The following is a 12,476-nucleotide window of genomic DNA, read 5'->3' as shown; positions in this document are numbered from 1 at the left end:
ATTCTTTTGCATCAGTTGCGAATAATTTAATGACTACGCATATTACAACTTTACAAATTTAATAATTTTCTGTGCAATATGTTACATATTCTTCTTTCAATAGATGTTAAAAGTCAATATTAAAATTTGTATTTTCTTATATTGTATCTGTTATTTCCTTCCTCGTATTAAACATAGATGTTGATTTAGAATGGATGGAGAAATTTCAACCACTCTAGTGCCTTCATGTGTATTCTAGTGATACCCATTGTTTTTATAATATTGTAATATTAATTTTTCTTTATAATATTATAATATTAATTTTTCATATAGAGTAGATGCATAGTAATTAACTAACTTCGTGTAGGTACGAAGTAAATCATTAATTTTGTGCAGATGTAGAGTAATTCCCTAATTTCATGTAGGTGAAGAGTAAATAACTAACTTCGTGTCGGTGCAGATTAACTCGCTAATTTCATGTAGATGAAGAGTAAATAACTAACTTTGTATAGGTTCAGAGTAACTCGCTAATTTTATGTAGATGCATAGTAACTCACTAATTTTATGTAGATGAAGAGTAAATAACTAACTTTGTATAGGTGCAGAGTAACTTGCTAATTTTATGTAGATGCATAGTAACTCGCTAATTTTATGTAGGTGAAGAGTAAATAACTAACTTTGTATAGGTGCAGAGTAACTTGCTAATTTTATGTAGATGCATAGTAACTCGCTAATTTTATGTAGGTGAAGAGTAAATAACTAACTTTGTATAGGTGCAGAGTAACTCGCTAATTTTATCTAGATGCATAGTAACTCACTAATTTTATGTAGATGAAGAGTAAATAACTAACTTTGTATAGGTGCAGAGTAACTCGCTAATTTTATGTAGATGCATAGTAACTCACTAATTTTATGTAGATGCATAGTAACTCGCTAATTTTATGTAGGTGAAGAGTAAATAACTAACTTTGTATAGGTGCAGAGTAACTCGCTAATTTTATGTAGATGCGTAGTAACTCACTAATTTTATGTAGATGAGGAGTAAATAACTAACTTTGTATAGGTGCAGAGTAACTTGCTAATTTTATGTAGATGCATAGTAACTCGCTAATTTTATATAGGTGAAGAGTAAATAACTAACTTTGTATAGGTGCAGAGTAACTCGCTAATTTTATGTAGATGCATAGTAACTCGCTAATTTTATGTAGGTGAAGAGTAAATAACTAACTTTGTATAGGTGCAGAGTAACTCGCTAATTTTATGTAGATGCATAGTAACTCGCTAATTTTATGTAGATGCATAGTAACTCGCTAATTTCATGTAGGTGGAGAGTAAATAATTAACTTCGTATAGGTGCAGAGTAACTCACTAATTTTTTGTAGATGCATTGTAACTCACTAATTTTATGTAGATAAAGAGTAAATAACTAACTTTGTATAGGTGCAGAGTAACTCGCTAATTTTATGTAGATGCATAGTAACTCGCTAATTTTATGTAGATGCATAGTAACTCACTAATTTTATGTAGATGCATAGTAACTCGCTAATTTCATGTAGGTGGAGAGTAAATAATTAACTTCGTGTAGGTGCAGAGTAACTCACTAATTTTTTGTAGATGCATTGTAACTCACTAATTTTATGTAGATAAAGAGTAAATAACTAACTTTGTATAGGTGCAGAGTAACTCGCTAATTTTATGTAGATGCATAGTAACTCGCTAATTTTATGTAGATGCATAGTAACTCGCTAATTTTATGTAGATGCATAGTAACTCGCTAATTTCATGTAGGTGGAGAGTAAATAATTAACTTCCTGTAGGTGCAAAGTAACTCACTAATTTTATGTAGATGCATAGTAACTCACTAATTTTATGTAGGTGAAGAGTAAATAACTAACTTTGTATAGGTGCAGAGTAACTCGCTAATTTTATGTAGATGCATAGTAACTCGCTAATTTTATGTAGGTGAAAAGTAAATAACTAACTTTGTATAGGTGCAGAGTAACTCGCTAATTTTATGTAGATGCATAGTAACTAGCTAATTTTATGTAGATGCATAGTAACTCGCTAATTTTATGTAGATGCATAGTAACTCGCTAATTTTATGTAGATGCATAGTAACTCGCTAATTTCATGTAGGTGGAGAGTAAATAATTAACTTCCTGTAGGTGCAAAGTAACTCACTAATTTTATGTAGATGCATAGTAACTCACTAATTTTATGTAGGTGAAGAGTAAATAACTAACTTTGTATAGGTGCAGAGTAACTCGCTAATTTTATGTAGATGCATAGTAACTCGCTAATTTTATGTAGGTGAAAAGTAAATAACTAACTTTGTATAGGTGCAGAGTAACTCGCTAATTTTATGTAGATGCATAGTAACTAGCTAATTTTATGTAGATGCATAGTAACTCGCTAATTTCATGTAGGTGGAGAGTAAATAATTAACTTCGTGTAGGTGCAGAGTAACTCACTAATTTTTTGTAGCTGCATTGTAACTCACAAATTTTATGTAGATGGAGAGTAACTCACTAACTTCGTGTAGGTGCAGAGTAACTCACTAATTTTTTGTAGATGCATAGTAACTCACTAATTTTATGTAGATGGAGAATAACTCACTAACTTCGTGTAGGTGCAGAGTAACTCACTAATTTCGTGTAAGTGGAGAATAACTCACTAATTTCTTTCAAGTGCAGTGTAATTCACTATCTTCATCTAGGTGCAGAGTAATTTATTGACTTCGTGTATATGCAGAGTAACTCACTTAGTGTACACAAATGCAGAGTCAGTCACTAATTTCGTGTAAGTCCAGAGTAACTCAGTAACTTCATGAAAGTGCACAGTAAGTCATTAACTTCGTGCAAATACAGGATAACTCATTAACTTCATTTAAGTGCAGAGTAAGTCACTAACATCGTTTAAATGCAGAGTAAATCAGCTTCTTTTGTTTCTGGCTAAGTGGGAGGGAAGGCCTGATGGCCTTAACTTCGCCAGAATAAATAATAATAATAATAGTTATTATTAAGTCACTAACTTTGTGTAAGCGCAGAGTAAGTCACTAACTTCGTGTAAATACAGAGTAAGTAACTAACTTCTTGTAAGTGAAGAGTAACTCTAACTTCATGTGTATGCTGAGTAAGTCACTAACTTCATGTAAATACAGAGTAAGTCACTAACTTCTTGTAAGTGAAGAGTAACTCTAACTTCATGTGTATGCTGAGTAAGTCACTAACTTCATGTAAATACAGAGTAAGTCACTAACTTCTTGTAAGTGAAGAGTAACTCTAATTTCATGTATGTGCTGAGTAAGTCACTACATGTAAATACAGAGTAAGTCACTAAGTTCTTTTAAGTGCACGGTAAGTTACGAAGTTCTTTTCAGTGCAGAGTAAGTCAGTAAGTTCTTTTAAGTGCAGAGTAAGCCACTAACTTCGTGTAAGTGCAGGGTAAGTCGCTAATGTCGTGTAAGTGCCTCTATGTGAAGCTGTGATGCAGAGCAATGTACCATTTAAATTTTTTCCATTGACTTGTTTTCTTGATTCTAGTTTTTTTCATAACTGATTTAATGATAATGAGATGCAGAATATTGACAGTTTCAATTTTTTCCATTGACATAATGTTTTCTTGAACTTGCATGCTGCTGAATTAACAAATATTCCTTTGAGGAGCCTCAGATATGAAAGACGAAAAAGTGCGTGCTGTTATCAAGGATAGCTGTTCAAAACTACTTTACTTCGGGGGCTGTGGCGTTAATCAAATATGCACCCATGACATCTTGTGCCATAGAAAGATTCTTCTCAGCCTATGAAGTTAACTGAGGGGCAATGGAAAGAGTTTGACTCCATAAAACTTAAAAATGTGGCTAATTGTTTATTTCAACACTTGTAAAATGTCTGCATTTATTGAGAGTGCTAATGTCATTTAAATAAATTGTATACACTGCATGTATGTATTTTTTTTTAAAATGCTATAAAATAATAAAATAATTACCGTATGTCAAAATGAGGTTATCTAAAGTTTATGTGTTAGCCTAGTGTGTGTAAGTATAATCTGAGAATAAATAAATGATTATAGATTTTCATTTCAACGTGGGAATTACCTCGATTTTCTGTATGTACATACAGTTTGTAAAAAGTGCAACACCTAGAAAAAATGGCCCAAACGACTCCAAACTCGGGAGATGTTTACAGTGTACCACCATTGATTACGTTTCCAGCGAGATGGCGTACACATAAGCCCAACAGTGACGTCTCTTGTGTCACCAGCAAGGTCAGTGTTATGCCTTGCTCAGTCAGTGCAGAGCTTCCAAACGCAGTGAAAACGTGAAAGCTAGTGCAGATATGCCTCGTCGACATTGGAGTACTGCAACGAGTGTGTGCGTCAATGGTTCGTCGCCGTCTTTTGAGGGCTGGATTAGTGGTTCACATATCGTTGGACTGGCTTTCATTGTCCAGAAACCACCAATGCCTCAGACTGCAGCGTGCACGTGAACGCCGTCACTGGCGTGCTGAGTGGCAAAATGTAGTGTTTTTGGACGAGTTCTATTTCAACTTGTCCTATAATGATGGCCGCATATGTGTTAGACACTACCGTAGTAAACACAATCTGAAAGCCTGCATTGTTGAGTGGTATAGTGGCCAAACGCCTAGTGTGATGGTTTGGGGTGCCATTGGATACAATATGCGATCTTGTCTCCTACGTATTCAGGGCAATCTGAACAGCAACCGCTACATTAAGGAGGTTTTAGAGCCCGCGATACTGCCCTTCCTTCAGGCAACTTCACATGCCATATTTCAGCAGGACAATACTCGGCCACATGTGGCCAGACATATTGCCCATCGAACATGTCTGGGATATGGTAGGTCGGCAACTTGTTCGTCATGGTCCTCCAGCACCCACTCTTGACGCTTTGTGGACTCGCATACAAACTGCATGGAGGGAGATTCCCCAGGAACATATCAAGGCCCTCTTTGATTCTATACTATGACGCATAGAGGCTCTATTGCAGCACATGGAGGCTTCACACCATACTGAAATCTCACGGTCACAGATCAGGTACAGTTCTATAATTCTAATCATTTGTGTATTGTCATGTACCTAATCTGTGGTATCAATTTCGTTTGTCACATGTATCCTTCTCAGTATTGCAATTTCCACAAACTTTAGTGTATATGAGTGTTGTACATCTTTCGTTAGAAGCTTATAAAAGGCTAAAATGATAGAATTGTTTAAGAACGTAGGAAAGACTATTCCATTATCATAAAAGCTAAAATTTATTTCATAAAACTTTAAAAATCTAAGTCGTATTTGGCAAGCTGGCATGCTGACTGGATGGATGCATGCACTTATACTCATTGCATACTCTGTGATGATTGTTCCTTTCTGAGAGGTAAACCTGGGTGGTATTCGTGAACTCGACGCTAACTATTGGGCCATCCTGCTTCAGCCCCAAGAGCCAGATCTCATTCCCAGATAGGTACCGGTACCTGATAAGCCCCAGGCCTTGAAGCTCCAAGCTCTTCCTATGTTAGCATCAGTAACTTGTAATACCCTATTTTTAAGTAATTGCAGATGATAGATGAAATTAGGGGAAAATGGAGAGTGTTGAAATGAAAGAGGAAAATAGGAGACCTCGAATAAAACCGTATGTTGTTTTTTCACCACAAATTCCATGTGATCGATAATGGAATCTGGGCCATCTGGATGGAAGACCAGTGTAACTGTGCAGAGCCACAGGCATGGTCCGGTTGCTGTTTTCACATGCTCTTGATTTCTGTGGCTGCATTTTTTTTATTGTTTTACGAAAATATGATTTTCAGTCTTCTTTAAGTTTATTAGGTTGAATTCAGTAGATATGTACTATTGTGGCTGAGAGAATTATTTTTCATCATATAACACTATATCTGTGCAGTTTATTGTAATTATTATTATTATTATTATTATTATTATTAATACTATTATTATTATTATCATAATTATCATTATTACTATTATTTTAACTTTATTACAAAGCCATTACTCACAGTTGTATTGCCAAAATTGTATTAATTTCTTTTGTGTTCAGATATATTATTTATTTTAAATTGTAATTTTTCAGTTACATTTTATGAAAACTTTTGCTTGAAACTCTTAAATAATTGACTCGCATAGTGTAGGCTGTATTTTATTCTGAAACCTGTAGGCCTAGGTAAGTAGATAGATTAGGATATGTTAGATTAGGATAGATGGATGGATGGATGGATGGATGGATGGATGGATGGATGGATGGATGGATGGATGGATGGATGGATGGATAGATGGATAGATAGATAGATAGATAGATAGATAGATAGATAGATAGATAGATAGATAGATAGATAGATAGATAGATAGATAGATAGATAGATAGATAGATAGTGCGGCAGAGGAATCAGACGATTTTCAAATGGAAACAACTCAGTAGTTATGTCTATTACAACAAATCTATTACTGCCAAAAAAGCTGGCTATGTATGCCATTTTGTTGACATGCATTTAGATTGTCTTGAAAATTATGTCCTTCAAATGGTGTCCGTCTCTCTCTATGCATATTTCAAGTCTATCTCTGAAGTTGCATGTCGCCCTTTCCAACATTTCGCCATCAATGTTGGCAATTTCCTGGGCAATGGCAATCTTCAGGTCATCGGTTGTTTGGGGTCTGTTTACGTATACTTTGTACTTCAGACCCCACAAAAAATAGTCACAGACGGTAAGGTGAGGCGAACGGGGAGGCCAGGGAATGTCGCCACGTCGAGAAATGATGTGCTCTGGAAACACGCGGCGCAGAACTGTCATTGAATTTTCTGCTGTATTAGCCGTGGCACCACCCCGCCGAAACCATACAATTATTTGTCTATCAATCCCATGTAGACGCCTACGCAGTTCTGATTGAAGAAATGTCCTCAGCATTTCTTACCCGGTCAGTGTTATCTGCCGTTCGTACACTTAGAACGTGTCCTAGTGTTTTCTTCTTGCAAGTTGATACTGATAATCGAAAGTTTTGTACCCATCTCAATATGGTATTGCGAGCAGGAACGGCTCCGTGGCGGCCAACATTAAATTGCACACGAAAGGCACGTTGGGTTTTCACAAGTGAATCACCATTCTTGAAAAATGTCTTGATAACGAAAGCACGATGTTCCGAGCTCCATAATTTCATGATTACACAAAATGGCATCGAAAATGCTAACAAATGACGGTCGATCAATATCCATAACCCCTCATGTTGTTCAGTAAATGGCCTTCTTAAACCGTCCGATTCCTTTGCCGCACCTTATAGATAGATAGATAGATGGATGGATGGATGGATGGATGGATGGATGGATGGATGGATGGATGGATGGATGGATGGATGGATGGACGGACGGACGTCCTGTGCTTTTCGTTTTCTGTCAGTGGCGCTTCAAACATGAAGAAAAATCATATCTTTGTAAGCACGCCGCTTCAATTACAATTATATACCTCAACAACGACTCCAGATAAATTTACAAAAATTGGGTGATACATTCTTAATATGTGATAGTTTTTATTGCTTATATTGTTTTCTGCATGTATTCAATTACACTAAAAAAACATGGTGAAACAATTTTCATATATTCATATTTAAAAATGCGGGGGTTCTATTTTAAGGAAAAAAATATATATTACGCCTCAATTAGTGATATAATGAACTTGGAATCATCATAGGTTACGAAGATAAAAATTTTTATGTCACTGCAAGCGTAAGCTAACCGTATAAGTCGCGATAATTATGTCCCACACATTCGTTGTATTTAATTATATTTGATCATATTCTTGAATGTCGCTATGTAATTTAACATATTGTAGTACATAATTCGAATTTTTTTAATTATTACTTGAAATAAATTATTGTCACATGGATTTTGTTAAACCTGAAGTTCTGTAAGAAATGCTTACCTTTCATTGCTGAGATGAAATAGCCTGATCTTCTTTCCAGACAGGATGCTGCGTTGTTTCAGCTGCATTTTAAAACTGCTTAGCAAGTATAATACCCATCCTAAACAGCAGGACTGTATGAAACTTGTGTTTCAGGCACTGCGGTGGATTTTGCAAATCGAAGAGCAAGCATTTTTTCCTCTTCAGTATAGCTTTTTTCAGTCACATAAACGGTATTAATGTTTGGGAGATGATCCGTTGTCCAGTCGTACAATTCCCTAGGTGTAGTTATTTGTTATCGGATGGTCTCTGCAAACTAGCACAAGCCGCAAACCTTTTAAGTGTCCCACCTACAACGTCACATGCTCTTTTGCCATGCGATATGCAAAAATAATGCAATTCTGTTGGAAATCCAAAATCTTCTTCATGTAATGTGAAGTTCAGGAAATTTTTTCCTATTTTTATACTGAGCAGAGAATCCTTCGGAGAAATACATAATTTTTGTGGTGAATTACAGATGTTTGTTTTAATGACTCCATTAGATATTTTTAAAACAGATGTACAGCTGTAGTGTCAGATTTTTAATAGAGACTGTATCGGATGACGATTCGTTATAATATATTACGAAAGTATGAATGGTTGTGTGCACAATAGTCCTGTGATATGACTGAATTTCATCTTGGATTACGAAATAATAGTTTTCAGCGAAGTCGCATAACAACAAGCTGGCATGGCTGTAGAAATGATTTCATATCACGTAGAAACTTACTTTGTTCAGATGACATAAATGAGTGAGTCAGTAAATCACCAAGTTTCTCCAAGAGACAGTCGAAAAATTTGTCTGTGGGTTTCATTATGGTCTCAAGCGTTGATCGGTCAGTCGTCATCCACTGCTTGTAGGTCACTGATTCACTGAAGTTTTACACGAAACATTTCTTTAAACCCACTCTTATTTTGAATGGTTCAGGACATTCTGTACATTTCCTAAACAAGCAATTTATATGAGAAGGATTGCACACCATAGTAGCCAAGAAATGTTAAGTTGGACGGTATAAAGAAAATTTTTTTTTTTAAATCCACGTAGACCTGAAACTTTAATAAATTGCTTCCGGCATAAGTTTTACATTCTGATAAGGACACAAACATAGACAGTATAGTTCCACTAACTCCAGCTAGAATACAATTTCTTGGTCAGGTTAGAATTTTTAAACACTGCATATAATTAATTTCTGCTCATGTGATTTACTCCCTGATTCTTTAATCACAACAAATATTTCTTACCAGGCATCATTCTGCTTATCTCGTCAGAACAACAGAATTATTTAACTTTACCGGCAACAGCCGCGAGCAAGGGTTTTCTAGGTTTCGGATTTGGTGAACACAAAATTCCCTTTCCCTTTGCCAGGACTTTTGCTTTCTGAATTATGTATTCGAAAGCTGAAAGAAACTCTTTTTTATATTATTTACGCTCCAGCTTTTAGGTAGTAGTGTTAAAATGGTGATTTTCTCACTTTTACCTGAATTTTGAAAATTTTCCTGCAACTGAGACAAAATTTCAGAATCAGAAAGGTCCTGGTTCCTCGGCGTCTTTAATATCGAAGACTTTATCTTTTACAATATTTTCAAATTTCTGTCTCTTATATTTCTCTTGTTGTAGCCTTTCTTCTTTAATAAGGAACATACCTTGGTCAAAAAGACTTGTATTTAATGAACTAACATTTGCTGTAGAGTTGACGTATTCTTCATTACTAGGGTTATTATGAGGATTCTGCGTAATAGCATCATATTATATTTTTATTTCTTTGTGACACATAGCGCACACCTTTTGTTCCTGTTTTAAATCAGGAAATACATGAAGCATCCACGATATAACACTTCTTAAATTTTTCCTCTAATTACAATGCCCTGATTTCTCGAAGGGATTGCAGCAAACATAGGCCTATAACTTAAAACGCGACTCCATTACATCGCACAAAACTACCACATACTACAAAAACTAACGACACTGCACTTGAAACAGATTGCACGTTTTGTATAAATTGAAGACTGTATAAACTGCCACTCATGACGGCCTGACAGATCGATGACGCAGCTTATCAGACAAGTACGAACTCGTGCGCATGCAGTGTTGGTGTAAGACGGGTTTAAGTGCTACAAACCAATACATTGATATATTTTTTTACTGATATTCCTGAAACGTTTCCAAAATGAAACTTACACCAAGGGGAGAATACTCTTACCTCTATAACATACATTTTTCGCGAAATAATGTATGTCCCGCATTTATAGATATTCAATATTAAAATATGTTTCACGTGACTATTCAATAAAGAATTCATTACTTTGACGCAAACCTATTTTTATTGAAACGTATGATCCATTAGCTTTAAAATACAGAGGTGTGAAAATTATTAGAATAATCTTGATTTTAAAGGTTTTTTAATAGTTCCTTCACAAATATTAATTGAATTGATGAATATTGGTATATATTACTATACTGATGTAGGATATATTAACTACTAACAATGCCGGAAAGCATTGTTGTACATTGGTATTTTTCTTATTTTACAATTGTTATGGGAATTCAGAAATTATTATATTATGTTGGCGGAATTGGAAACATAAAAAATTATATGCACAAAACAGATGTATACGTTCATTTGAACCTTCACAACAATGTAAACGCAAAGAACAATTTGTTTAAAGCATTTCTTAATTAATTTTTTATGTTTCCAATTCCGTCAACATAATATAATAATTTTTGAATTCCCATAACAATTGTAAAATAAAAAAAAAAACCAATGTACAACAATGCTTTCCGGCATTGTTAGTAGTAAATATATCCTACATCAGTATAGTAATATTATATACCAATATTCATCAATTCAATGAATATTTGTGAAGGAACTATTAAAAAAACCTTTAAAATTAAGATTATTCTAATAATTTTCACACCTCTGTAAGCCCAAGTTTAAGATTCTACCTCAATTAGAAGAGAAGTTATGAATTATTTTTGTTGACATAGTATGCGACATCTTTACATTTTTTCTCGTATTGACAGAATTGCTGTATGGATATCGTGCATTATTGAGGGCTAAAATTTTACATAATTAATTAACTTAAGGTTCTTTACCATCCCACCAAATTTAATGAAAATCTGAGGTGGTCGGGTTGAAAAGTCCACTTTTTTGTGTTGATTTGACATGGAATGGCCCTATATTTTATTGTCAGAGGCATATACGCTTGGACATTGTCAATAAAATACATTAATACATTAAAATTGCAATAAGTCAAATATAAAATACAGTATTTAAGAGTTAAAAGGCCCACACGTGCATCTTCTGATACTTTACTTAGAGTTACGTAAATTAAAAAATTGGAGTTATATACTGTAAGTATATTAGAATAGGCCTACAGCAATAAAGAATAAGTTAATAATATGAACTCATTTTAGATACTACTTTTTTGCCATTATGCCTGCTTTCTTCCACTGGAGTCACTGCACAACCTCCCCCCCCCCCACACACACACACACACAAAAACATTTTTTTTAATATAACAACATTCATTATATTTTTATGCTCTCTGAACAGTTATTCCGCTCTACAGGTGTCGGCTGTATAAAGTTGCTTGTAGGCTTACGGCTAATAAAATATGAATGCCATAAGTTTATCTAACCATCTGTAAAGTGCATAACAACGACATTTATGAAAGCTAAATAAAAGGAAACTAGTTACTGCAGTCTGAGATCAAACACCGACCTTCACATTTCATTCGATTCAATCACACACAGCATTGAGACGAACTCAGTCATTACACGCCTTTCCGTTTGCGATAATATTGCCCAAGCTCAGGGATGTCAAACACCTGACCAAGTGGCCGCTTTAGTCCGATTTCTTTCAAGTCTTTAATATAATTTATTGTTTTGAAGCGATTTTAGGTAACTTGCTGATAATACTGTTGTACCCATGGACGTCGATGGATCTATCCATGCAGAAATTAAGCTTAATTTTGAGTGCTTTACCTGAAACCATTTAAAACATGAATGTTACAAAGATAAGACTAGATATCGGATTTTAGGTAAAAACCTCTTTTGTTATTGAAGAGACTCATTAAGTTGTATTAATACGTTTTATGAGTTATAAATAGAGACCTGAATTTTTAGCATCTATTTTCGTCAACATTAACATCTATTTTTCTCAAAATTAGTTTCTATTTTTCTGAAATTAGCATTTACTTTTTCCAAATTAGTATCTTTTTTTTTTTTTTTTTTTTTCAAAGGAAACTTTATGCATTCTATCTTTCATTTCTCAGAAGGTAACATTGTATACAATTCAGCGTTTTCCTCCTTCAAATTACATCGTTTGTCTGAAATAACAGCACCATACTCTGATAAAACAGTTCACTGTCAACATTGTTAGTTGTTGTCAACAATACTTGAAGAGTCCACTACAAGAATGATGGATGTCACTTTCTTGTCGAAAATGAACCAAGACTGCCAATGCATAGCTTAAGACATATAGAATGTACATAGAGAGTTATATGGGCATTAACACTGATAGTCATTGTCCAGTAATGATCGGAAAA

This window comes from Periplaneta americana, chromosome 2, assembly GCF_040183065.1.
Source record: "Periplaneta americana isolate PAMFEO1 chromosome 2, P.americana_PAMFEO1_priV1, whole genome shotgun sequence".
In the NCBI taxonomy this organism is placed as follows: domain Eukaryota; kingdom Metazoa; phylum Arthropoda; class Insecta; order Blattodea; family Blattidae; genus Periplaneta; species Periplaneta americana.
The sequence above is the reverse complement of the archived record's forward strand: the minus strand, read 5'-3'. Positions refer to the sequence as shown.